Source organism: Leptinotarsa decemlineata, unplaced genomic scaffold, assembly GCF_025532065.1.
Source record: "Leptinotarsa decemlineata unplaced genomic scaffold, Ldec_3_MD MMD2_tig00002159_RagTag_RagTag, whole genome shotgun sequence".
NCBI lineage: Eukaryota > Metazoa > Arthropoda > Insecta > Coleoptera > Chrysomelidae > Leptinotarsa > Leptinotarsa decemlineata.
Genome location: NW_027412574.1, coordinates 7,831,731 through 7,859,337, shown reverse-complemented (window position 1 = coordinate 7,859,337; position 27,607 = coordinate 7,831,731). Strand labels below are relative to the sequence as shown.

Here is a 27,607-nt window from a genome sequence, read left to right as displayed (position 1 = left end):
CGAAGTTTTTGGGAATTTAGTCAGACAATGACATGAGTTGGTAACATGTGCTCAAAAAAATAATAGTAGGTATTATGCAATTGATCAATTGACGTATTTATTAGCAACTGATCAACTCATCAATATTATATATATATATATATATATATATATATATATATATATATATATATATATATATATATATATATATATATATATAATATATATATATATATATATATATATATATATATATATATATATATATATAATTATTTTTCTGTTTTGTTTGATATAACTCACATAACTTTCAATCGCCACGTTTATACTGGGAACCCCGTATATTGAATAATACTCCAAACGAGCGCAATGCATTCATGTCTGAAACTTTTATAACTTTACTACTTCATCTACAACTTGTAATGGAAACTTGATACCTGTTCAACTTCTAATGGAAATCTGACATTCACTGTATAGTGTCTTCTATACCTATAGCGGAATAACTTAGAGTTGTTCATAATCAGTATAAACCAGGGCTAAATGAAGCCTTCAAAAATGGTAAGAAGTGAAAAAAATAATAGTATGATGAAACCCATTAGAAAAGGAGGGGAATATGATAAAAATGAAGGGAAAATAAATTACGGGTGATCTGAGTTCAGGAAGTGGGAGGGGTGAGTTTTTAAGGGTAAAAAATGGTTTATGTCGATTTCCGGCCAAACTACGATTTCTATAAAAAAAATTGAATAACAAACTTGTAGGTAATAAAGTGATCTACAACCTTTTTCACATAACCTCAAAATGTATGTGAAAAATTCAAATAACCAAGTTTTTGGTTTTTCATTTTTACCTTTGAAAAAAAATCCACGAAATTTATTGAAAACTCACCATTCCATGTTCCATATACATTGTAATTTATTTAATATCAAAAAAGCACCCTAATTTTCAATCGATAATTCTCGCGTCAAAATATTAGCCTTTTATAAAAAGCCGGTGTGCTTTTTGTTCTTTGAAATCTGTACTTTCTGATGGTGTAAAAAAATAAACATTACTGTAGTAAATTTTCTTAAAGAATTGAAGATGATGATAACATTTTCAAAATACAAATCATGAAATTATAAAACAACAACAAATTAATTGGCGCTCCGGGGCGACTTCATTGATTCCACTGGCGCATTTGCTTTTTCAGCTGCAGGAAAACACAGAAAAACCTGCAGCACCACATCAACTGAAGATCTTGATCTACCAATGTCCTCTCCGTCTCATGAAACAAAATGTAGGGTGCCTCCAGAAAATGCAAAAACTCGAGTTCGAATTTTTTTTTAATCATTATGTACAATTTCATCAAAAAAAATGCCATATTCTGTTCCACCATCAGTTTGAAATCCGGTGAAGATCTTTTTTGATGATGCCTAGTTTTTTCGAAACCTTCTTTCGTATTACACAGCCGGAAAGCACGGTCTAAAGAGTCTGGATGATTCTTTTTTTGGTAAATTGATGGTGGTAGCTGACTAACTTTTTTATAATATTCAACTTCTCGTTCAGCTCTGTCAGATGAAAAGTTGATGTTTTTGAAAGTTATATTTGATCATAATCGTTTGGAATTTCTCAATATTTTCAAAAAAAGAATTCGATTCAGAATAAGTAAGTACACAGAAAAATAGAATTGTTTGAATTTAGTATTTTGAATTATTTGAAATATATTTTTTTGGCCTGAGTGATATTTATTAACTAATAAGAAATTTTTCTACGGATATTATACAATGTGACACTTCTCTCATCGCTTTCATACGTTGAAAATGAAAAATTTATCACGCAGTGAGAAATATCCGCCATTAGGGGCATGCCGTTGTGACGAACTTCGAAAATTAAAAATTGATGACATGGAAGATCTTAATTCGGCCCTTTTAATAAAATTACCCGATACTAAAACCAAGGTTTCTAGAAATTCCACAGTCAGAGGAAAATGCTACTAAATTTTCAAAAAATATGTGAAGCTTCGACTATGCACAAATGAAACACGTTTTTTTTTTAATTACAAAAATAGCAAATGTACGAAACAGCCTATGGGGATAAATGAATTTGGCACCATGGCGAAAGAAACAGCGAAATTTTTACAATTACCGAACCCCGAATTTTATACTGGCCACTGTTTCCGAAGGTCATCTGCGACTATTCTAGTTAATGCAGGGGCAGATCTCCATACATGAAAACAACACTCCAAAGAAGGTCTGATCTGAGCTTTATAAAGCATCAAAGTTTGCTGAGGCGTGTACAGTTTTCTGGTTCGGAACAGTGTTCCAAGCTTTTGAGTAGCAGCCTTTGCAATTCCAGCGACACGATTGTGAGTAAACGCATCCAAATAGTTTGTCTAGATGGACATAGATTGAATGCCTTGCCTGTCATATTCGAGGCGCTACAATGGTCCACACTTGGGCCATTATTATTTTCTCTTGACATCAGTATTCAAGAAATTATCACATTCTGCACTATGCTGACAATACCCAGTTGTATATATTCTCCAATCGATAATATATCTACTACTGTGGGTGAATTTAACCATGTTTTGCAATTCAGTAGTGCGGCGTCTTCTACCTACAGTGTGACACACCTTAGATGAAGACCCCGCTGTATTTTAATCATTTTTGAAAGCATATACTTGATTTTTGGTACAGGCATAGCCTTCATGAGACGCACTTGTCGCAATACACTGCGCGAGTGACAGCCTTCAACTCAGGAACTGCATTCCTGTGAAAAAGAAAAAAATTCTCTATATTTTGCTTCGCGTTGATGATACCGAAATAAGTTATTTGAATATGTTGCCTAGAAATCTAATTCAACAATACATTCCAAATTTCAACGCAAACTTCGAGTTTTAATTTTTTTTTAATAATTTTTGTTTTCGACTCTATTGTCAATTAATGGTTCAAAAAAAGGAGCTATGAAAATAATACATCCGTTATAACTCGAAAGGCTCGAAATTTGAATTGCATCATACATATGAATTCCATATTTCCCCAGCCATGTTTTATTCAAGGCTGCTAAAAGAAGAATGCACTGTGTACGATTATGAGAAAAAATCTTAGGTAAATGTAATGGTTTCAATCTTGTAATTTGTAATAATATTATTATGGTTTATGATTGTGAATTCAAAATATCGGATACCTATAGTTCAGCAGAATAGACAAGAACAACAAATACATTTTTTGACACTAACAAATTTTCTCATTGAAAGCAAATCAAATATTTTCAAAAATCAATGAATTTGACGTTCATTACATTCAACACAAATTCTAAGAGAAAAATATCAAATATTTTTTCGAACTGAATAGATCAATATTTCAAGTAGACAGATATTTTGAAGTTTCGACCCTTCATTCAATTCAAAGAAATCAATTATATTCGATACAACAGTATATTGTACAACAAGTGAGAAAAACGATATATTTCTCACGAGCGCAGAAGTTTGTGTGGCGAGTGCCGCAAATCAAGCTTGTGAGAAATATGTAATTTTCTCACGCATTGTACAGTGTACTTTTTCTACGGTTGCGTTGTTTTCAAGTATTGAAAATTAAAATACATATATGATAATACTTTTATGTCATTAACTCATTTTAATATTTTATTTAAAATGGTAATTAACAGTTATATTTGAACAATTTTGTAAAGTAATTCCTGGTAGGTCGTTTTATTTCAACATGTTTTCGGTAAACGAAATATTAGCTGCGGTCGAAGTTGAAGTTGATGGGGAAAAGTATTGAGCTTCTACAGCATTATTGTGTTCAGGTTCTAATGGCGCTGGGAACTGAATGGATTCTACTTTTTGAAATTTTCATTTTGTTAGCTATGGAGTTGTCGATATAAGATTCAGCAACATTGCTGGATTTCCATACCATGAAGAGCCATCCATTCGATTGAAAACGCGAACATCACGTGCAACCTTGATAGCATGGAACATCGAAGAAAAGTTGGAGGTTTGTCTCTCTTCTATAGATACTTCCACAGGAACTGTTCAAGTGACTTGTCGCATTTGACTCCATCAAGAGCGGTACATATCAGAAATACGCGACGGACTGTGGCTGCTCATCGTTATGAGGTTCAACTCATTACACCTCAAACTTCACTGTTTAAGAACTCTTTCATCTGGAGAACTGCATTTATGCGGAATAAACTTCCTGAGAATGTTTTTCCAAATGGATTTGATCTCCAGCGATTCAAATCCAATGTGAATCGCTACTTTCACACAGGTACCGCTTTGAGATCGCCTCGTGCTTGTGTTTTGTCCTTAAAAAAGAAAGATAATTTTCGAAAACAGCGGACATTTTCAGAATTTCCAAAATGGTTTAGTTTATTACTCGATCTGTTCTGTACTCAATCGTATCTAATGTTTTGCTGTATATAATTCATTGAAAGATTGAAACAAAAAAAAATCACTTTAACGATAAGTACAGTTTCATACGCCGACAAACTGATGGTACGGCTTATACCGAAAATCAGGTAATCTCGCCATATGGCGACCTAAAAACTATAGAGAATGATTTCGTTGTCACAATGCGATCGGTAAATATTTTCCGCATCCATAAAATCGTAATAAAACAATTCGCCCACGCTTTTTTAGACAAACCTCCACATGGTTACTCCCCCTCGGTGGGGGTTATGTTGAGAAAAGGGGAAAGATCCTCATATAAAATAGGAATCATCGCGCAACATTTCTCACTTACGCTCTGGTCGGGGTGTACTCTGGAGCATTCTGCGTTCACCCTCCGATTGCCATAAACTCGTCGAGTTGAAGTTTCTTTCGAGAAAGTGCGCGTCCAAAGTTCGACTTTCGAGTTGGTAGAAAAAGTGCTGCAGAGAAGTCAGACGGTGAGTAAAAAATGTATTTCATCAACTTATTCCAACTTTTTATCACCTCTTCAAATGGAGTTTTGATCAAATAATATAACAAAGTATTGAATTACATTCTTTTCTAATGAAATATTGTAAACAATTTTATCGTAAATGAACACATAATTGATATTAACTACTTCAGAATGAATAATCTTATTTGGTATGAAACTACAACTGATCATTCCTATTACTTTAAAAATACTATACTATTTTCATGTAGTAGAATTCGATTTATGGTTTGCTCGTAACAATTTTTTTCAGTCATGTAATTTTGAATGAACCCAAAACCAAATATTTTTGATATATTTACTTCCATTTCTCCAGCAATAATCAAGAACATTGAAAAAGGTTAAATTCATAATTAATATTCATAAAAGACGTATAAGAACTTTAAATTATTCTCCACCTCGCCATTTAGGTATGAGACTAAAAATGATTTTTCACTTCAGAACTATAAAAATTATACATTTTAGAGATGTATCATATGACCGCCAAAAATTTTGCATGGGTTTGCGGTATAATTTGTTTCAAATGCATGCCATTCATTTTCTGTTAATAGTTAACGCAATATTGGAGGTGTTTCACTCAGGATTTCCCCCTTTAGATGTTCAATAATGGTTTTTTAAGACAGATTGAATCACACGAAAGAAAAATACTTTCGAAACAACTACTTTTGTATAAACAATGAGTTATACAAAAAACACGTTTTTCTATTCAATTTGTATTCCAAATATTCCTTATGGAAATCAGATATTATTCACAGGATTGCTAAACAATATAGTGAATTAAAGAGGTAAAATTTCACTTATATGGAACACTGTAATCCTCACTGGTGAACACTGGCTTTATTGTCTCTTCAGCATCAATCTAGGTAATATTATAAGACGTCACGAATTGATTGAATCTTCTTATGTCGTTGATGACAGTTCGCAATGACATTCATTCGCTTATTTGATTGAATATCAGCCATAGTAATCACTTAGTGATTGGAACAGATGTGGAGGTGTTAAAAATAACAGTTTGGTTCCAAACAGTGCATCATAAGTACAAAATGAAAAAGAAGTTTTGTTGAAAAGGTTGCCATTGCTGGCAAAAGTATCATTTGAATTATCACGCCCAATCTGGGTAAAATGTAATGAAAAATATCAACACTTTCTACCAAAACAAAAGCTTTTCTGATAACTAAGTACGGGCCTCTATCATCTAAAGAGTTCACCTGGAAAACGGAAACTTTTCTTGTATGTAAAACATTATATGGAAAATATATCATGTGATCGTTGTATACCGTTTCAGTAAATCTGTTCCGATTCAATTACAAATGTTTCCTGTACAAATTGAACGAGAAAAAAATATTTCCTTTATTTCAAAGTAGTTCTTTTGGATGAATTTTTTCTTTCAGTTTGTATCTGCAAGACATTTCTGCGAAAGATTTAAACATTTCGTGAATAGTTTCAATTGATAATCAAGTGACTAATAGTTTTTTGAGATTTGATAATCTATTTAGCCATTTAGCTCTAAGAGACGTAGCAAAACCCCATACCTTCGTATTTCAATATAATATTTGAAGAATCAATCAACGTAGAACATATATATATATATATATATATATATATATATATATATATATATATATATATATATATATATATATATATATGCGGTGTTCCATATCTCTATTTAGGAAACAGATAGAAATCTGAATTTCTATAAATTTCAATTTTTTCTGGGCGGATCCCAACTGTGTTTTTCAAATGGCAACCTATATTTTTTATCGTTTTTTCGGTTTATACATAGAAAATAAAAGACACTTTATCCATTCATTTCGAAAATATTGACGGTTTTCGAGATATCTAGCATGACAGGTTTTTTTCCAATATTCGTCACTCAGTATATTTGAAATTATAAAGTTATGCCAAGTCCAATTGTATTTTTTTTTTGGTCAAATATTCTACAGTGGTAACTCTCTCAAACGATGTATCTGAAGTCGACCTGTGATATACAGGGTATGGAAAATCGCTTGCCACATATTGTAAAAAAAATTTGCAGAATATTCCTTATTTTCAATTGAACACCCTGTATATTATTGATCCATAAGGAGCGTCAACAAAACCTCTACAAATTTCATTGAATATTCCCTATGGCTAGGTTCAATAGTTTTTCTTAAGAAAGCATTTATTTCGAAAAATGGTCGTTCTTCCTATTTCTACGCCATAAACTCGATGAAAGAGTTTTTCCAAAGCGAAAAACATTTGACGACTGATAAGAATGTACGAAAGATATCTTGTTTCAATTTTGTACATTATGGCGTGTCCTATAGTTTTTCTTATTTGTTTTTCTTCTAAAAATGACAACTCTCTATTGTATCATCATAATATCAATGATTTTTTTACTGTGAAATCCATATGTGACGGCTGTGATCGAGATATATATTATGTTTAAAACACATTTATTCTCTAAATAGAACACCGTGCAATTTCTTCATTTGATGCATAGTTTTTGTCCAAACCTTTTCTTAAAATATCGCCCCATGCCTAAAATTACCTGTTGCTAGATAAACAAGTTTTGAATTACACCGCAAAATGTGCGTTCTTGAATAATTAACATAATTTCAATAATCTCGAAGTTTGTGCCATATTTTTTCGGTCTAAAACAACCTTCAGCGAATAAAATAAAATTAAATGATTTGTTGAAACCGGATGTATCAATTATTCTAAACATGAGCGCATCAAGCCAGCTACTAATGAAGATAATCAATTGCAAGTTCTTCTTGCTGTTGAAGAAAATCCTAGTAGGAGTCAACGACAAATTGGTGAAATAGTGGATATAAGTGAGAGATCAGTGCAACGAGTTTTGAAGAAACATCGCTTTCATCCATCTCATACTATTGTATATCGATTTTGAGATAAAAATGAGATTTTGCAATTGGGCTATGAGAAAAATTCGTCGAAACGAATATTTTTTCAATTACATTTTATGGTCGGATGAATCGACATTCCATAAAAATGGCCTCTAGCCAGGGACGAAACGTCTTGACACTTGATTGAAAAAACTTTTCCATTTTCCAAGAGAATCCAAAACACCCAAGAACAACGAAACAACTATACCAAACAGTATTCAAGAAACTACTCAAACCGAATATATGAATATATATATATATATATATATATATATATATATATATTATATATTATATATATATATATATATATATATATATATACACAAATGGGAAAGTTATTGAGTGTCTTGATATAGAAAGAGAAGTTAATATCGGACATAGCACTCATGAAAGTGGCAAACCATAGACACGTGTTTCGGGCTTTTGGCCCATCATCAGTATGGTGCAGCCAAGTGTAAGGATGGGCAACACCGTGCATTTGTATTTCTATCTTTTGGTAACCAAGTGTTGCCCATCCTTACACTTGGCTGCACCATACTGATGATGGGCCAAAAGCCCGAAACACGTGTCTATGGTTTGCCACTTTCATGAGTGCTATGTCCGATATTAATTTCTCTTTCTATATATATATATATATATATATATATATATATATATATATATATACGCCAGTTTCGAAAAATAAGTCAATAATACCGTCTCCGAGAAATAACTGCATGTCATTTTTATCTTCCATTCCATGAATCTTGAATTCGCCTTTTCATACATTTTCCGCGATTTACCTGGCAATAATTTTTGTGACGCTACTTTCGCTACTTCTACTAACTCCGGTGGAGTCAGAGAAAATTCGGAATTAGACATTTTTTAAAATAAATACTGACCACTAATTTTGAAATTTTAAAATCAAATCACAGAATTAAATTGACATTAGATTAGATCAAGATCTTCAGATGATGTGGTGCTGCAGGTTTTTCCGGGTTTTCCTGCAACTGAAAAAGCAAATGCGCCACTGGAATCAATGAAGTCGCCCCAGAGCTCCAATTAATTTTTATTGTTATTTTTATTTTTATCGTTGTTTTAATAAAATTTTCCTATTCGAAAAAAAAAAATAAAATAACAGATATTTGATTTTCTATTGATTGGTTTCCTAGCAACGCTATAAGTACAACAGCCTACCTGTTTAAAAATTCAAATTTCACATTGATAATTTTCTTAATTTAATATATTGTAATGATATGTTTTTTTTCAATATTAAATCGTCATTTTTCCCGTCACAGAAAAAAATTATGTATTATACACGGGAAAAATATTAGATTTTAGCTCTCGGTTTTTTGAGCTAAAATCTAACACTTTTTTCCCTTGTATAATAAATAACTATTATTTTATTCTATTTTTGAATTTTCAGAATTTTGGAAATATTTCTGCAAATTTTGTTTTCATTTAGTTCAAATTGGCTCTTGAAGATTTCAACAATTAATGACATATTCAATACGCCACATCGAACATTTTGTGGAGTCTAGCGTATGAACAGAAAAATGAAGGTAGGTATATTGCAGGTGCGTCTAATATAGTTTTCAAAAATGCATTAACTTTTCCATATCTTGAAATCATTATTTCATCCAAATCAGAATGGATAACGGAACTTAATACCGATGCGATACAATGTAATTTGTTTTTAATAGAAGTTATAAACATCATTGCCTGAATTCATTAGAATATGATTTATGTTTTCATTTGAGAATACACGGTTTTGAAAAATGATAATGAAAAAAACACTAATGAATTTCAGTTACCATTCGGAAAATGTTTGAAAATGATTTCATAAACTTTTTACCATCAGTGGTTCTGCAAAGTGCCCATTTTCAATATCGTCTCATTCATTTTCTTAGTTCTCATTCAAATGATTTAAAATAATATTCGTTTTCAAAGCTAGTTGGCAACTCGTGTTCCTAACTTTTCAGGGAATAGTCGTACAATATTAAATGAATGAACCTAAACTTCATATGCTCGAAGTAAACTTCATGAATCAATGATTATAGCTTTCTGAATTAACCGAGATTTGTGCCGAAACTATCAAACATTTATATAACAAGCTAAAATTTTCAAACGTTCGGTTTCTTCCTCATGGCGAGGATCGCAGGGCTCCCTAAGAGAATTGTAGATTCTAGAGTAAATTTTTTATAAACATCAAAATTTGTCAATACATAGAGAACAGTAACTTCTTTCCGAAAGAGAAGAAAATCACGAATACCTAACGATCGATTATCCTTTCTTAATCTGCACTCAAGAAGTTTTTAAAAAAATCGTAAATTCTTTTTGATTTCATTATTTTAGAACTTATGATATAATTGTGAGTGAATCGTGAAGTAATCCAATGAAAACCCTTTCATGTCTATAGGGCTGATAGGAAAGAGGCGACCGATATAAAAAACCAATTAGGAATTTTAATAATAATATTCGGAAACTAATATTAGTTGATATTTCCATAAATATTACTGTTCAGGTTAGGTATGACTATAAAGAATAAAATCTGGACTTGTAAGTAGTCGAATGGAACTAAACGTTTCGTCTGCTGCCGCAGCAGAAACCTTCAGTGATATATGCAGCTAGAACCGACCTAGAGACTATTCTAGCCGTGGACCACCCTTTTCCTTCTGACAGGTGATATGAATTGATTTGGAACATCCACCATCACGACAACTTCTCCATCAGCAGACTCGGAAATCGTTATTTCATCTCCGTAATTTTTTATAGTAATGTGAAAACAAAATCATTGGCAACTTTTCCATTATAGAAGTTTTACTCGCCATAATTGGACCACTACTACATGAAAACCATAGCAATGGTAAATTTATATGAAATTATATTGATCTCAGCCCCAGTTTAATAATGGTAAAGGAGACTACTTTTTCTTCAACCTTTCATGAAAACTATTACATTCCACATCATTTCATGAACACTTCACACAGGTTATGGTCTTTGAACTTGGTTTATGGCTGTTCACTTTCTTCTTTTTCGAAATGAGACTGTTGTCACGAATGACATCCGTTATAGAATCTCGGTGGTCGATTCACATCACATCCACGTTAGATAACTATGCACTCAAATCGCTCTCGTTTAATATTGTAACGAATCAGAAGCCACCCCTGACCGATACGCCAGCCGACTGTATCGAAAAACACATGACCTCACCACGAAAGAATGCAACCGTCGGTAAAATTCTAGTTTAGTACCAAACCGAAAGGACCTTTACTTTACTACTTGGGTCTGCCCGACCCAAGAGGGCAGTTCAGAAAGTGAATCGAGTAGCTAAACAAGAAATTCAGATAGTGGAAATAAATTATCTAATGCATTTTACATCATGTTTTTTTTCAAATAAATTTATCTTTATATACTTTTGTCATATGATGTTAAATCCTAGATTAGGTTCTAGTTTTAAGTCATGCTACTGTATCACTATTAATACACTCATGTATAAAAATATTCTTGGTTGAATGGTAGAATAGCGTTAGCTAAACTCCGACAAGATAAAAATAAAGACCATTTATTATTATTATTATTATTATTAAAGTAATCTCGTTATAAGATCTGATACTTTATCATCCCGAAGCATTTCAGATCACAGACTAGTTTATGTTGAATACTCAACAAAGACATTCAATATAGAGCCCAAATTCATAATATACCGCTGTTTCGATAATTTCTCTTTGCATAATATTTTATCAGATTTATACCAGTTGTCGATGAAAAAATTTAATTTTATAGCAATAATTATTCAATCATACAATATTTTTCATTTCGATTCGCTACCGAAGAAGCTATGCATGAAATCTTGGATGGTATTGAAACCCAAGCTTCAGGGGTAGATACTATTTCTATCAGAATGTTGAAAATTTGTGGCCTGTGCATCACACATACTATCAATTGTTGATTTGAACGTTCATATTTTCCAGACTTACAGAAAATTGCCGTCGGGAAACCTACTTCCCAAGAATAATGATCCAGCTGGTTATTCTGATTTCAGAATTATCAGTATACTCCCGACCATGAGTAAAATCTTTGAAAGTTATTCATTCAAAAATTATTGAATATTCAAATACTAATAATCTATTATCACCATCGCAATGTGGTTTTAGGTAGGGTTTTAGTACAGGTACAGCTCTTGCTACTGTAACACAAGATATTTGTTGGGGGATTTGATGAATGAATGATCAGTACTCTGGTTCTACTAGATTTTTTGAAAGCATTCAATACCATCAGTGATGAGCCTAATTGCATGAAACTCAAATATTATGGTTTGATAGTGCTGACTTATTTCTCATCTGGCCTTATTTATTGGGTAGATCTTGAAAAGTTTTTGTTTTCGACCATTACTTCTTATCTCTTAATTTTCTATCTAGAATACCACAGGGCTCCATTTTGGGTCCTTTATTGTTCATCATTTATACTACCGATATTATCTCGTCCATAAAGAATTGTAAAATACAGACGTATGCTGATGACGCACAATTATATATGCATTGTAAAATCGACGAGTATGCTGAGGCACAAAATCTCTTTAACGCTGATCTAATTTTGATCAAGTACCTTTTAAGTGAACATGATTTGAAAGTTATTTCTAATAAAACAATGATGTTGCATTTTGGATCTCACAAGAATCGTAAATTTTCTTTGATAGTTTGGTGCTAAGCCACTACTGTGATTTCATATTTCATATGGGCCAAATTTATATGATTCAGATAAAAAAAGAAAACAAAAAGTTTAAAATTCTTGTTGCCGCCTAATTTATGGAATTCGTAAGTATGCTTCCATTTCTGAAGCCCTTAAAACTCCCGCTGGCTGAATATGAAAAACCGTATGATACACCATTGGGGTTGTTTTGTTCATAAATTGATTACCCTTTCCCACTCTTTCCTTTTAATATAAAAAATAATTATGCGTGAAGATATCCACTCAATAAATTTTACAAATAAAAACAAAATTAACTAAGCTACAACATCGCACTGCACAGTTTCTAAAATCATTTATTTTTGGTGCTGTGAAACTCTACAATGTATTGCCTGAACAATTGAAAAGATTCAATATCAGAAAATTCAAATACAAATATGAAAATTATATCTATGATAGTCAATAATGTCAGTTGTTGCAACAGGTCAATTTGATTCACCTACCTACTCTCTTTAGAGGATATCAAAAATTAATATTTAATTTTTTTCCTGGTATCATCACTGTTAACGGTTTTTTTTTTAAATTTCTGTATGGAGTGGTGCTTATTGGTTGAGTTTGAGTAGTTATGAGCTAGACTTCTCCAATAAGTACCAGAATCTCCTGTAACATTTTTCTCATGTATTGTTTTTGTATCAATAAAGCTGATTTATCCCTATCCCTCGAAGCCCCGATACATTCGGGAGGGCGCGCCAGCAATATCAACCAATGACCACTCCCCACACCGTGGGGTGAGTGATCATTGGGTCCGAGAATCATGTGCCCTGAGCAAGCGCAGTGAGCCAAGAATGACAGCTTTCTGCATCTGTGCGGCTAAGATTTTCGACTTAGTGCGGCAAGCCGTTATGATTTTAAGATTCGAGAGTAGAGGGGGTATCATTCCACCAAGGACTCCAATAATCAGAACAACCATCTTGATAGAGTAATCTGGATAGAGTCTGCGGAGTTCGAAGAGAAAATCTCGATATTTCATCCGTTTTTCCTCCTCTTTTCTGACGATATTCGTCTCGCTGGAGCTGAAAACTCTACGACAAATATCGTTTTGGTCTGGTGGTCGAGAAGGACTGCATCAGGCTCATTAGCTTGTATGAGCCTGAGGGTGGGGGACGAATAGTTCCAATAGATTCGGCACTTCTCGTTCCCCACAACGGATTCAATATCCCCCGGAGTGTAGGGCAACACCGGTGTCTCGTCAATACCGTAAGAGTGCCGTAGATGGTAATATAGCACTCTTAGGGCCGCGTTATGTTGATGGATATAGGCCGAGACCGCATATACTGGACATGCTGATAGCAAGTGTAATAGAGTCTCGGGCGCCTCGCGGCAGGCCCTGCACCTTGTGTCAGGAACCTCTATACCCATCACGTGACTGCGGTAGACTAAGGTGTTGAAGACACCATCCTGGCAAGTCATGATGAACCCCTCAGTTTCCGACTTCAGCCCACTCGACCTGAGAAAAGCGAACGTCAGGCGCTTTGATAAGCCAAGGTTGTTGTTGTGACAGCTAATCCAGAAAATATTCAGCATTTTATATTCAGTACATTCTTAAAAATTACGCAGCATATCCGCGCACAATTTCACCTTCTACGGGTTTTCCTGTTTTTCAAGTATAGCTTAGTTTATTTTATATTATAATGTATCCCATTTTATTCATTTCATTACACATTATTACTATTATTATTATTATCATAGTACCTTTTCAAACATATTTGTCGACCAAAATTGTAATGTCAATTGCTAATGACTCTGTACAGCCGTGCAATCATTTTCTCATCTAAAAAAAAGTCTCTCATTATTCTGATCAGATTACATTACAAGATTCGTGACGACTTAAATTCATTTCACAAACAGACGCATCTGGAGATTCTTTCCACAACTTTGGTATACAATGAAAGCCAATTAAGATTCGTGTCTCATCTGCCGTTTATTTCGAAACCTTACAAAAATCTCCCGAATAACGTACCGCTAACTCTCATGATGACAGGTCACAAATATATTTCAATGTTACTTTTTCTGAAACCTACAGTGAGGACAAAAAGTTCAATGATTAACACATTTAGATATAACGACAAATATTTGATTTCATTGAAATCGATTTTAACTATCCATCAAGGGCAGATTTAGATTAGATTTAGATTGACTGTTCGAAACAAACACTGTTCACAAACACCAGAACTGCACCACACTTTTCAACCCTCGTTTCACCAACCGAAATGGCGTCTTCAGCAGATGAAGTTATCTAATTCCTAACTCTAAAACTGATCATTTTTATTATTACACGCTTTACATTAGCTTCACCTGTATGTATATATCTATGTTTGTAACTCTCAAGCTCGGGATCTGTATTTGACAAAATTACCGACATTATTGCTTGATCTATTCGCGAGCAGATGTCGCTGTACGTAACCTCCTTGATATATCGACATTATTGCTTGATCTATTCGCGGGCAGATGGCGTTGTACGAAAATATCAATGGTCATTTTGCAAAATGTCGTCGGAAAAGAAGGAACACCTAATCATCCCCTATTTCTAATATTCATGTTGTGTGTATCAGTGCGACAAATAATTTTACCCCTCTAAAAATCAGACGTAGTCATCAATTGTAAAATTTCTGAATTTTGTTTTTGTATTGCACAGTTGAATAGGTCCACACAGGGCATCCACGTAATTAAATAATGACAAAATTAGTGTTTCACAGAATATCTTCTTTATGTTTATTGGAAAAAGATGTCAGTTTCCATAAATCAACGTGATCTTAGAATAAGCACGCTGTTTCACCATTTTGATATGCTTTTCAGACCTCAAGCCAGAATCCATTACTATGCCTAGATTTTTTGTTTAATCAACTAACGAATCGAATACGTTTATTTATCGCGTACTCTTTGTTTGTTAATTTTACATGTTTTCATTCTATGGTGCCTTGCTGTAGGCTAGTGCCTCTTCAGGGGCTGTGTTAGTTTATGAATTCACTTTTAGGTATATAAAGAATAATAATATTGGGTTAGTTGGTGATTATTGTGGTGTCGCTGGGTGTTTTTAATATGTTGTTTGGAGCAATTGGTCTTCTTTCGTTCTTTGTGTTGGTCTTTTTTGTGGCTTGTTGTATGTTGTCTCTGGTTCTGGTGTTCTTGGGTGGTGTGTTGGGTTGTTTGTTTCAGGTCTTCCTTGGCTGTGGTCTGTCCCTCACCTGATTGCTAGCAGGAACTCGTCCTGGATATCTTGGAACCTCTCCGGGATATCCTCCAACTCGCTGGGGGAAATGCGAGTTTTCTCCTTGGGATCCTTTGGATGGAGGCTAGCACGGAGCCCTGTGGGTGAGAAAGGACTGGAGAGTGAGTTATGGACTTGAATTTGTCTATTAGTGAGGCTATTATCCTCATGAAGTGGGGTGGGAGGTGTATTTGTATGAGATTCCATATTAGGCCGGCGTGCCAGACCTTATCAAAAGCTTTTTCGAAGTCAAGTGGGACTGCGACCGTGCCGAACGAGGCGTTTATGTTTTGTGAGATGTGTGTGTGTGTGTGTAATTCGACGAGGACGTTTTGTGTTGAGTGTTCAGTCCTGAAGCCGTGTTGGTATAGTGGTAAAATGTTGTGTTCTTGGAGGAAGTCAGTGAGCCTGTTGGTTGATAGTCTTTCTAGTAGTTCACCTAAGCATTTTAGGAGGCTGATTGTTCGCTAGGATTCCGGATTGGTGGAGTCTTTTTGCGGCCTGTTTGCAGGCCTTTAGCAAGTAGCCTAGGGTTAACGCTATTTTCTCATTATTCATATCAACATCAATATCCACAGGTAAGGTTTGTCTGTGATATTTACCTCTAAACAGCATTACTTTAGATTTTGTTGTATTGAAAAGCAGGCATTGATCAGTAGCATAATTGATGAAATTCCTTAAATCCTCATTTATAACTGCACATGCATTTTCTTGTTCTTGAAATTTGAAACTATAGTATAGCTGAGTATCGTTAACCTAGAGATGGACATTGCAGTTTTGGATTTTGGTAAAAGTTATTGGATTATTATAGTTACAATATTATTAGATGTAATCAGATATTTGAAGAGTTGCACCTTCTAATCAATGTTAGTATTTAGTAACTTGCTAAATACTAGTTTTTCAACATCCTTGTTCGCATTTTTAAATAATGGCACAAAATTAGAAATACATGAACTCAATACCACGGACAGCTTTGGCTTTATAGAATTATCATTTATTTGTAGTTTCAATGAATAACTTTGTTTTTGTAGATGGCTTGATTTATCAAAAGGTTAATGAACTCATTATTATAAAATTAAAGATGTCAAGTTGTGAGATGGACAGATTTTAGTATCATTTGATGTATCGTTGTGTCCCTGAACAAAAAACTATTGAATATTTGAGGAATCTTCTGAGGGTAAATGGTCTCCGTGAAGAATTATTCGAAGAAAACATACATTTAACGAAAATCTACAAGGAAAATAATTGTTTTCAGTTCAACAACGTTTCCAACAGCGTCAAAGTAAGGCAATCGGACATCTAGTGTCCCCTGTTTTAGCTAACCTATTCACGAGCAGATTTGAATTGAAAGTAAAAGAGAAATCAAACTACTTCTCACGATCTTGAATCAGATATGGAGATTATACATTTACGCTTTTTCACACAAAAAATCTAAGGTATAGGACTTTGTTTCAACTTTTAACAATGGATCCCCGAACACTGAGTTTACATATGGAATTGAAAACAAACGTAAAGTTGATGGAATACCAGTACTTTTAAATATAGTTCAATCCTGATAACTCACACTATTTTCAACGCAATTCAAAATAACGGGACAGAACTTTCTTGTATATGAGCTTGTTACGTTTCCCTTGAGTAAAGGAAGAAACGATATTGATGTAATATCCAATCTGAATATTTATTTTTCAGTTAGTTAAGACACGCCTGAAAGACCTATGCTATAATGTTCAATAATAATCTCACAATTAAGTGTTTCTTGAATGGAATATTCTTTTGAAATATGCGAACAGGAATCGTACTACGTATATATGTAGATGAACCAGGAAGTCTACACGAGAGGATTGGGACTAGTAGAATCGCTTGTTATTTGCAATGTGAGAAAATAATTGTTCATACATTTGCTTATCATCATGAGACATTGAGGCCTGCATTACAACAACACTTGAATCTTCAAAAATAATTTGAAAGTTACAGATATATCTGTTTAAAATCTACATTTTCGATTCTTATCTATGCCCTACGGTGTATTTATACTTTTTGCTTCCCCTGTATAAGGCCCTGTATCACCTTGTGAAATATTCTTTTTATCAAAAGTACTTACATTGCTTTCAAAATAACACACATTTTTCTAATGTACCCTTCACCGTATATAGTTTAAAATGAAACTATACAACCAACTTTACCGATGTTATTCAAAAAGGCTCCGAACTACATTTTCTTGATCTAGGGATTGAAATCCAAGTAGATACACATAAGGTGTGTTTATGTATATAAGGGAAATTCAATCTTCCTAGCTTACAAGCTGTCTATCGACTGGGTTTATTGTTGTTAAATCGTGAATCTTACAATGCAAGAGGACTCATAAAAATAATTCAGATGTTTATATTATTTTCCATCTTATTTTAATGATTTTTCAATTCGATCATCACTGAAAATATATTTTAATTGGGGAATGTTGAAATGAGAAATATTTTCCATCAATGACAAATTTAATACAAAAATATTTAAGATATATGTTATTGGTATATACAACGTATCCATTCGAAACGTGTCCTCTATATTAATGAAAATTGGACATAATAAAAGAAAGAAGTACTATTCAGAATGATATTTGTGATAGAATGCAAATTGAATACAAAAATGTTTTAGATATATTGTTATACAGTGTGTTAAAGCAAAATGGAATAAATTCATTAATTCGGTTACTGTACATATTTGAAAAAATCACGAAACACGTCAAATATTAATTATAATTTCACATTCTTCAACGTAAAAATGCACCCCTACCTTCAACCCCCTTCGAATGACAGGTACAACCCCCAATTTTTTGAATGGGAAGTATAGCTTGTGAGGCACCTTTGGTGTAGTAATCATTATTACTGGAGTTTTTTCCCAACACCAAATCGTTATTTTTAACACCTCGACACGTGTTTCGATCACCAAGTGATCATCTTCAAGAGGAAGATTGAGCTTTGTGATATATCGTTTGATAATGATAATGATTTGTAAAACTGTTATTTTATACATTTCCGTTATTCTAACCATTTGTCAGATTTGAAGTTAACGAACTTTAAACCTTGATTAAAATATTGATAACTAATGTTGTAACATACAAAAAAAGTTGACAAGGCGTTTTGAACTAAAGTTACCACGGAAAGCATTTACCCCTTTTTAAAGGATACCATCTAAACAGAACATTGCTATGGTTTTTGCCTACTTGCTTATTATCAATACCTCAACATGAAATAAGTTTTGAGTGTATTGCAATAAGTTTTGAGTGTATTTTATCAAATTTCGGTAATCACATGATTTTAATTTATTTTATCTTAATTGTTGCAATAAACTTGAGAGCGGTAACATTTTTGAATAGAGAATAAATAGATCTTTGAAACGATATATCACAAGCCTATACTTCCCATTCAAAAATTGTGGGTTGTATATGTCATTCAACGGGGGTTGAAGGTAGAGGTAGCATTTTTCCACTGAAGTATGTCAAATTATAATTAAAATTTTACGTGTTTCGGGATTTTGTTGATTTATGTACCGTAACCGAAATAATGAATTTATTCCATTTGGCTTTCACACACTGTATAACGTCCACATTAGAAATGTGTCCTCTATATTTCTGCTTCAGAAGCTATATATGAAAAAGTGACATAAAAAAATCATATTATAATATTAATATTATGAAAAAAAAAGTGTATGGCACTTTTTTATATGTAGCTGTCTTTATAATTTCATTCTGCTTCAATATTTGTTTATCGCGAATTGTTAAACTAATAAACAATTAAATAATGAATACATTTTTTTGCCAAACTATTTAAAAGTGTGAATTATGATTTTTAAAAGCAAAATCATTTCATAACTAATTATTTAAACAATCGAAATATAAAAAAATCGATTTTAAACAATTGAAAATTAAAATTGAGGACATTTTTTTTAATCATAATTGTCTCTAGACAAAATAGCAAAAAATTCATATCCTATGTTAATAACTGCCATTGTTTATTGTGAAAATAGACATAGCTAAATATCAATTGAAAAAAAAATTATCTACAATTTTTAGATATTTCATTTTGCAATAGTTACAAAAAATCATAATTAACAAATTAATGAATTCTCATGAACTTTTATCGCAGGATCGTATGAAGTATATATTTATATAAAAAGGGCTCCAAGAAGTTTGAAATTTATAGGCCATATACCTTTTTTCCCATTATACTTTTTTCTCTACGGGACTCGATTCATTCAAGTATTAAAAATATACTTAAGTTTTTTCAAATTTTTCAAATGGAATTTTATGTTATAAAAAAATTATTTTTTTTGATGAACTCTTCTTAGCGGCAGCGCGCGCATGCCGTAACAGCCGCGCGGAACCCTATTTTCAACGTCAAATTAAAACTGTAACTAATGGAGATAGAGTTTCGGAAGTCGAGATTTTTTTTTTTGGATTTCCTCCTCTTTAACAAGCTTTTGTCAAAATTGCTTAAATATTATTATTTTTTGAGTTATTTACGAAAAACTAAATACCATTTTTTTAAATCTTATTTTGTTAATAACAATTGCAATTTTTTACCTGCACCAAAATCTTTGAAAATAATTTTTCTAGAGGTGATTCCGAATCGAATGAGCTATCGCTTATATTTTTAGGACCTTTATCTCTATTTTTCATGTTTTTGAACTTGTTGATTAGACTAATACATCAAGTGTTGTTTGATATTGAACTGATTTCTGAAAGTACCAAGAAATTGAATTGAACGTAAATTGTGCAGTGAATGACACCGAGCTTTTGTTTGTTGCCACAACTTCAATGGATTTTTGAAAAAGCCATTTTTTGAAAATTGAATCAATTATAGATGCTTCACATTTGATATTTTTATCTTGGAGAACTTATTGAGAAGAGAAGACCTTGGTAGTTGCAGTTATTGTGGAGTTTTTTGTCTTTTTTTTTTGATAATTGGTTTATTTATTGGGAAAGAAAGTTTTTGGCTTTCTACTAACCAATTTTAAAAGTAGTGACTCTATACATAGATGTGTAGATCATGCAAAGAAGTAACTTTCAGACATAAACTGGAAGGAGAAGCCCTCCTGAAACTGCTACTTTCATATAAACATTGAATTCTTCGAAAGAAACATTCTTTCGAAACAAATACTTTCATATGAACATTGAATTACACAAAAAAACACTTTTCTCTTCTTAGTTTGTATCCCAAACATTCGTTATCGAATTAAATCAGATATCATTCACAAGATTTCTATACACTATAATGAATGAATGGTAAAATTTCACCTACATGGAACACTGTCATCCTCACTGATAGACATCGATGTTTCGCCATAAGACACTTATCTCAGGGCTCTTCAGTAGCAATCTGAATAATATTATGAGAGAAAACCACACAATTCATTTATAAATTACAATTTTTTATGTCACGGAATAAGTTTGATCTACTTATGTCATCGATGACATCGCAATGACATTCATTCACTTATTTGATTAAATCCCAGCCAGAAGGAATCTTGTTTAAATTACTATTATTACTTTTTAAATTGATTGCTTCTTTCCTTCCTTTAGCAGATTCCCATTTTTTTTGTATCGAGATGGAGTAGTAGAAAGCCAAAAACTTTCTTTTCCAAAAATAAATCACTCCTAAAAATGTAACCCTTTCAATAGTTTAGTTAGTTTTGAACACGCATGAAAAGGTGTGTTGTATCTCTGTGAAATGAAAGTACCTAAATACGCATTTAACCATACTATTCCAACCTTCCGATGAGGAAAGAATTAAATAACATAGGCGTCTATGGCAAAAAATCAAATGTTATACCAAATCACTTATGCAACCCAGATGAAATAAATAATTTCTTTGTAAATCAAGAAACTAAACACCTTCCTGATGAACAAATTATGCAATTCTTAAAAACCAGTATTTTACCAAATGTTGAACAGTTCAACTTTTCCAACGTTGATGAATCACATATTTACAAATATTTGCTGTCAATTGAGTCCAATGCTGTGGGTGTTGACCACATTAGCATCAAAATGTTGCTTTACTGTTGTCCTGATATTCTGCCATATGTATGCCATATTTTCAATTACATTATTGAAAATAGCGTTTACCCATCGGTATGGAAACGTGCTGTCGTCAGGCCTTTAGCTAAAATCGCCCATCCTCAAGGTTTTAATGATTTGAGACCCATTAATATTCTGTGTGTTTTATCAAAGTGCTTGGAAAAAATCCTAAATGAACCATTACGTCTACATCTAACTGATTTTAACATTATCCCGGAACATCAGTCAGGGTTCCGGCAAGGACATAGCTGCACAACCGCGATGCTAAGAGTGACAGATGATATTTATCATTCAATTGATAACAATCAACTTTGTGTTTTAGTCTTATTGGATTACTCTAAGGCGTTTGATAGAGTGAATCATCAATTATTAATATATTTGCTTCATTATATTGGACTCGCTTATAACTCCGTAAGTCTTATAGCAAATTACTTGTCATACCGGTCTCAAGTTGTAAGGATAGATAATGAGACATCACTACCAACTCCTGTAAATACAGGGGTCCCACAAAGATCTATCCTGGGACCTCTACTTTTCACGGTCTATACGTCACAATTTCATACGTATCTTGTATATTGTAAAAGTCATTTTTACGCTGACGACACTCAATTATACAAGGAATTTTCTGAGAACGATGCGCAATATGCATGTGGAAAGATAAATGAGGACCTCCAAGGAATACAAGAAATTGTCTGGGCATCAACCCTCTAAAATCTAAGGCCATGCTATTTGGGAAAAAAACGGTGCGAACTAGGATTTCAGGTCAAATTTCGCTGCAAATTGATGGAAACCCACTACTGTTCAGCGATTCGGAGAAAAATCTTGGGGTAACTTTAGACACGGATATGAGATTTAATAAACACGTTTCTAAACTTATAAGAAATGCATTTTGCAGTTATACCAATAGAAATATACTAACCAAAAAGAGTAAAATCACCTTATTCTACGTTCTGACAGTCGACGTATTCAATTAATTCGAAACTCGTGTGTGCGTGTAATATGTGGGTTACGAAGACGGGAATATATATCAACTTATCTTTCTGAACTTGGATGGCTACCAATGGATAAACGCAGGATTCTACATTGCTGCAGCCTTTATCATAAAATCCTAGCACTGAAGAAACCTTCATATTTGTATAATAAGGTAAAATTTAGACTTGACCAGCGCAATATCAATGTACGTAATAAAAATAAAATTACAATTTCGAAACATAAAACCTCGTTGTTCAAATCATCATTTTCGTATAATATAGCTACCCTTCATAATGCTATCCCCAATGAAATAAAACATATGTCAATCTATTCTTTTCTGAAAAAACTGAAACTGATTCTACTTAATGGTTTAGACCTCCAATTTCTTGAATAATTATTACTGTGCTGATATCATCCATGTAACTTTGAACAATATAATTATCATTACTTGTCTGTGTCGATATATATTTGCAGGTGCTACAAAAAATTTAAATATTTTCAATAGGATAGTTAGAAAACTTTATTTATTTTTCATATTTTCATTTTCTTTTTTTTTTTCATTAGTTAATTATCCAGGATTAATTTCCGTATCGTTTTTACCTAAAGTAGAAATCTGATAAGATGTGATCATTATAACCGTCTGTTGGAAGTAATTTGTAGGTTGAGTGGAAGAGAAAGCACGAACTCTGCCTTTTGTCAGAAATGTAAATGTTTTATATATGTATATGTATACGGGTGTCAACGAATCTATTAGACAAGTCATAATTTCTAGACTATTAGGAGAATTGAAATGAGATTTGGTATAGTTGAATGGTATGTGGAGAGGAATGTTTTCACATATTTCTCACTTTTCGGTCACTTCCGGTTTCAGCGGAAATGGCTCAGGTTCTGAATTTTTAAATGGAACACCCTGTATATTGTAACATTTTTGGATTTCTGAGACAATTCTGGATCAGAAACTGACATTTTCGGAAGTTTTTCAGCCAACTTGATTTTTTCAGAGTCACTTTTAAAATTGCATCTAGGTGGCCATGATCGGACGTAAACTAATCTATGGACCTCAGGTGATATCAGAAAATTGCAATAGCGGAGTTTTAGTGACTAGTGTGTTGAATATGAATGAGACAAGTTTACAAAATAGAGCATTTTAATAACAGAGTTATTGCAACCAACGGTCCAGTACGGTGGACTGCCCGCTCACCGGATCTGACTGTGTTAGATTTCTTCATTTGGGGATATGTAAAAGAAAGGGTCTACTATGCAACAGCCCCAGCCACTCTCGAAATCTTAGAAGAAAGGATTCAACAGGCATTTAGAAGTATATCGCCTCAAATGTTACAAAACGTGTTGAGAGAAACAATTGAACGAGCTGAAATGTGTCTTGAACAAGGAGGGATGCACTTTGAAAATTTACTATAGTGAAATTTTCAAGAACTTAGGATATTGCAAAAAATCTAAGTGCATCGCTGAAATTATTAGTTAAATTTGTTAAATTTGTTGATCCAATCGCAAATAAATTAGTAACGTTAGATTCGTCAAAAAATCCTTTTTTCGGAAAGTGCTTGTCAAAAAATGGTCGCCATTTGAAAAATAATAGTTAGACACGAAAATGTTATTTTGTAAACTTGTCTCATTCATATTCAACACACTAGTTACTAAAACTCCGCTATTGCAATTTTCTGATATCACCTGAGGTCCATAGATTAGTTTACGTCCGATCATGGCCACCTAGATGCAATTTTAAAAGTGACTCTGAAAAAATCAAGTAGGCTGAAAAACTTAAAAACTTCCGGAAATGTCAGTTTCTGATCCAGAATTGTCTCAGAAATCCAAAAATGTTACAATATACAGGGTGTTCCATTTAAAAATTCAGAACCGGAGCCATTTCCGCTGAAACCGGAAGTGACCGGAAAGTGAAAAATATGTGAAAACATTCCTCTCCACATACCATTCAACTATACCTGATACACCTAATAGTCTAGAAGTTATCACTTCTATGTACATATATGTACATATATCTACTTTTCATTCACTTTATCATATGTATAGGTATCTATATGTAGTGGCAATAAAATCGATTATTATTATTATTATTATCATATTGTAGATATGTTTTTCAACATGACATGACATGACATGTTTTCAAACGAGAGGTTTTCTAGGATTTCTTGGCGAAGCAATTTTCCGAAGTAAATCACTATTTTTTACAAACGTCTTTTTCATAGTGCTTCAAAGATATTTTAAAAGAGCGTGTTTCTCTATATCACATGAATAATCAGTAGACAACATCACTATCGAAGCAAGAAAATCAAAAGAGAACTGAAAATATCTCGCTTCATCAGATAGGAATCATCACCGAACATTTTCTATTAATGAATCGTCAATCGGACGAAGTTTCGATTATATTCAAATCCTGGAATCTTGAGTGGAAGATGAGATATCCGATCTCCATTCATCTTGTTCTTAAATTCGAATCTGAATTCGTGGTTAACGGTGCACACTTATTGCTCAGCCAAAAATTCCCCCAATGTATGTTAACTTAGGATATCTTCGATAAATCTGGATAATTTATTGCCGAATCTGGGTATAATAATAATAATAATTCTTCTATTCCATCTGGATCATTTACATGATATTGAAAACGTCACAGTCACAAGAATATCTCATTCAAAGATAGAGTATTCTAAGGAATAAATATAAAAAATGTATATACATATGAAACACATTACTAACATCACTAAAACAGTCGCTAAAACAGATGATTGAACATTTCATTTAGAGTGTATATAAGTAAAACACATTACAAACATTATTAAAACAAATGATTTCAGTTTTGCCCGTGTTGAAGAAATTCTGTAGTACTATAAAAGGCGTTCTCCAAGAGGTATTTTTTGAGAGTGGACTTGAAAGTAATTTGACTGTTTACCTATTTTACGTATCTGGAAAGAGAATTAAAAAGTTTTATGCTCATATAAAATGGACTGTTCTCATATAGAGCTGTGTGATGTTTGGGAAGCCTGATAGAGTTTCCTTGTCTTGTGGGATAGCTATGAAAATTGGAATTTTTTTCAAACATTTCCTGATGGTCTCTGAGGTATAGAATGCATTTATAGATGTATATGCTAGGCAGAGTCAGGATTGAGTTCTGATTGAAGCATGTTCTGCATGAGTCTCTTGGACCTAAACCAAATATCAGCCTAATAATTCTCTTTTGGGATATGAAAATTCTATGAGCGTGTGATGTGTTGCCCCATAATATTATATTATAAGATATATGAACGTGATTACTTTTAATCTAAATTCTGCTCATTCATCAGCGACAAAGCTTAAGTGCAATTTATTGTTTATTCCATAACACATGAAATTTCAATAAAATATAACCACGAATGACATGTTTGTTAAACTCTGTTTTTGATTTTATTTTTTTACGCATAAATATACCCCAAAGTGATTAACAACTGGTCTCTGGCGACAATCGTTTTATATAAGCAGACAAAGTTAACCTTTATGAACTCCTGAATGAGTTAAGAATTAATGTTTTTAGTTTGCATCAGTGGAGAAATTATTCAGTTTCTCTTAGAGACTCTTTATTAATAGAATAAGTTGAACCCAAGAGTGTGAACTAGTTTTTCCATTGCTTTGTTCAGCGTACTACTTGAATGCTATCTTTTGTGGATTTTTAGATATAATAATTGTTATCTGTTGAAAGTTGGGAAAAAAAATATAGAAAAGATAGACTGTTGAATTCATCCAGGTTTGCTACGCTCAAGCCATCGGTTTTTTTCTATGAGAAAAACAACGCCAATGTATATTCTAAATAGTTCAAAGTATTTCATTTTTTTGTTTTACTCAAGATCCTCTAACCTATCAGTGTTTTCTCATTCTAGCCATGAAACTATCATATACATATTGAGTGGGTTCAATACTGTCAAAAGTCAAATTATCGAAAATACTAATTTCTGAAAATATTTTATTTTCCAAATTTATAGCCCCGGTGCAACGCATTGTAATGATCGATCCAGTAAAAGTTCATTTACCTAAATATAGTTTTGATATTCAGCAATTAGCATTGATGCAAAAATGTAATAATTTCACTATATTTCACTAGTTCAAGAACGGGTGGTGTGGTGTTGTGGTTGTGACTACAAAAGTGAAATAATTAACTCAAAAACACAAAAAAATCGAAAAATAATAAAGAAAGATATTTTTGTTGTTGCATATGGTGGTTACATCTGTGTAGATATTTGTAGTGCAGCGACTGAAACATGTAGACCGGGAGCTCGTGACAGAAATTTTTACCACATTTTTTACCGTCTGCCTTCTTCAGGACACATATTTACAGCCACAAGCAACAGTATTATGCGTTAAACGCATTTTTCCCATGTTATACATCAACTCTAGTTTGCATAAAAAAAATTTCTTTGACCAATATTTTACCGTCTGTCATTCATGCGACCGGAAGGCTAGGTTACGCAACCCACAAAAAATGATTGGCAGACGGTTACATGGTGTTCTGGCTAAAGCATGAATTTTGTATTCAACCAAAAGAATGGTTAACTAATATTAATTTTCTGCCGTTTGTCAAGCACAGCGTACACTAACAGTAGCATGAAATGAACGAACTTTCACAAGGCAGACGGTTTGCCGGTGTATTAATAATCAATAGGCATTAGTTAATTAACACTTATTTTACAGTGTCTCTGAACCATTTTTTACCGTTTGCCTCTTGAATGTAATAAAATTCCATAATTAAAATATCCTGCAACAACTGTTGGCAGACAAATTGGCAATGTTTAAAGTACAGGCAGACGCAAATGAACTTACAAAAAACTAATGATTTTTTCCAATATTTTACCGCCTG

At 32.9% G+C, this 27,607-nt stretch overlaps 1 protein-coding gene across 2 annotated transcripts in view; it reads left to right on the top strand.

Moving 5' to 3' along the window:
- The first annotated feature begins 4,687 nt into the window (after window positions 1-4,687).
- Window positions 4,688-27,607, top strand: part of Mip (Myoinhibiting peptide precursor) — a 254,565-nt gene continuing 231,645 nt past the window's right edge. For both annotated transcript variants that reach the window (XM_074177191.1, XM_074177192.1), the window contains exon 1: window positions 4,688-4,845. The gene's annotated coding sequence lies outside the window, so the exon portion shown is untranslated. The remainder of the gene's footprint in view (window positions 4,846-27,607) is intronic.